This window comes from Mauremys reevesii, linkage group 9 (genome assembly GCF_016161935.1).
Source record: "Mauremys reevesii isolate NIE-2019 linkage group 9, ASM1616193v1, whole genome shotgun sequence".
Classification (NCBI taxonomy): Eukaryota; Metazoa; Chordata; order Testudines; family Geoemydidae; genus Mauremys; species Mauremys reevesii.
The window spans coordinates 69,786,406-69,788,736 of NC_052631.1; the positions used below are offsets into that span (position 1 = coordinate 69,786,406).

Here is a 2,331-nt window from a genome sequence, read left to right on the forward strand (position 1 = left end):
GATCTCTTTTACTCCTTTCTACTTGGCAATTGGGTGGGTAGGTATAAGTCCTTACCCTATTCTTGTTTTTCCACTTCCTGAAGGACTCAATACTTATTGTTTGGTGACAAGGACAAAAGGCTCCAGAGATTGGTTTGTTTCCTTATTAATCTTCCATGTTACTATAGTCTTCTACCTATTGTCTTGCTCCTCCATACCTAGCCCAGTCTTTCCTGTGTGCTTCATATGATTTGTGCCACCTGTGTTTTTCCCAGTGAATGCTGTTCAAGGTCCTGCAACTTTTTATCCAGAAAAGGAGTCAACTTATACTTGATGTAAATGTGGCATTCATTGATCAGCTTCCATGGTGCATTACTCTCATTCTCATTCCCTTGGCATCTGTTGTGCATCCCAATTGTATCTTCAAGGGCTCTATGATAGCGTGGCCAGATAGGCCAATTAACTCCACAGGCTGCACTTGGAGGAGAAGCCAGTGAGCTGGGAACTATTTAGAAGCAGGAGCAGCTGTGCAGGAATAAGAGGGGCCCATATAAAGCCAGGCAGCTTGCAATAGACAGGGGGCTGTGGGGAAAGGTTGCAGGAAGGCAGCCAACCAGCCAGCAGTTGCTCCCTAGGTAGAGGGAGGAGAGTGATAAGGAAGATGTGCTAGAAAGCAGTTCAGGGAAGGAGCAGGAGGCTGAGAGGACTGCCCAGAACTGCTGAGCTGAAGGTCACTGGACTGGAACCTGGAATAGAGGGCAGACCTGGGTTCCCTTACCAGCCATTGAGAGTGGTACCATGGGACAGTGAGATTGCCTAAGACTGCTAAGGAAAAGGGACTTTGCGATGCTGGAAAGGGGAACACTGAGTGACCCAGCTGGAGAGCTGAGTCATGAAGAGGATGCTGTGGTTCCTGGAATGCCAGAGGTGCTGCAGACCTCAGGGAGAGACAGAGCGATGGTCTGGGATGTCTCTATCTATTTTGCCACCCCAAGCATGGCAGTCAGGCAGCTTTCGGCGGCACGCCTGCGGGAGGTCCACTGGTAACATGGATTTGGCAGCATGCCTGCGGGAGGTCCGCCCATCCCGCGACTTCAGCCTACCTGCCACCGAAGCCACAGAACTGGTGGACCTCCCGCAGGCATGCTGCCAAAGGCAGCCTGACTGCCACCCTCACAGCGACCGGCAGTCCGCCCCCGCGGCTTGCCACCCCAGGCATGCCCTTGGTGCGCTGGTGCCTGGAGCTGCCCCTGGCAATGGTGTACAAACCACAGAACGGGGCGGGTGTGTGTGTGTAAACCTCAAGAGTTAGTGACCAGCGGAAGGACCCCGTCACAGGCCCTTCTTGACTTACTGTGACTTTTCAATGCCTGAACACTTCAGTCACTTACAATGTCCTTGAAACTCCATTATTGGTTGCTTATTATTCAATGAGTGATAGAGCTTTTTACTTACATCAGCTTCACTCACCTCATTTTAAGCCTATATAGAATTTTCAAACAAAGAAACCAAGGAGACCTCACTTCTTTGTTACTCTACTGTAAATCTAGAATGATTTAATACTGGACACCCATTCAGATGCTTGTACCTGCTGAGGTGATACCATTTCCTGTACTGACAACATGTTCTGCAAAGTGACGCCTCTAACTGTCTGATCTCCCAACTTATACACCCTTCTAGCAAATAAAATCCTTGAGGCAAAGGCTATTATCCTAATAGGTGTGCTTGAGGCTCCTTACCTCATGGTCAATAATGTCCTACAGCTCCCTTGAGCATGGGAAATGGAACAATTTCATATTCCTCCTGAGTGGATAATTCATAATTCTCATGTTCACTTCTCTCTGGTCACTGGAAGTACGTAAACAGATCAGTGTTCCCACCTTCATTATTTTCCTAGCACTTGCTGCATACAGGATAACGTAGTAGTAAGTGTCATTCTCCGCCTTCTTGTGTTTCAGCTGTCTACCAGAAAACACTTTCCATTTATTATGGCCACATTATTGAGCAGATGGAAAATCATTTTTATAACATGGTAGAACAAATTATTGCACAGGAGGGGGTTAATGAAATTGTCTGCCAGAGGAGTAATAATTGAGGGGACAGAGTTCTGGTTATTAGATTGAATAGAGACATGGTGTCCTAAAGTATACCTTGTTAGAGGTAGGGAGCGTCTGCATTGTTTCAGTAGAAACAGATGATGTTGACTTAAGGAAGCAATATTGTAAACCTGATATTTTCAAGTGTGGCTGGTAATTTCCTCTGGAGTGTTCAACATCAGTGAAGCTGTAGCAATTCTAAAATGTGTACTTTGGATAATATGAAGTATTTGTTATATGTTTTACAGAGAAATTC

The 2,331-nt window shown here is 46.4% G+C and overlaps 1 long non-coding RNA gene across 1 annotated transcript; it reads left to right on the forward strand.

Moving 5' to 3' along the window:
* Positions 1–571: 571 nt before the first annotated feature.
* LOC120372464 lies at positions 572–2,109 on the forward strand. The gene is made up of 2 exons (XR_005584988.1): positions 572–1,014; positions 1,055–2,109. It is a non-coding gene; the product is annotated as an uncharacterized LOC120372464 (long non-coding RNA).
* Positions 2,110–2,331: the final 222 nt, after the last annotated feature.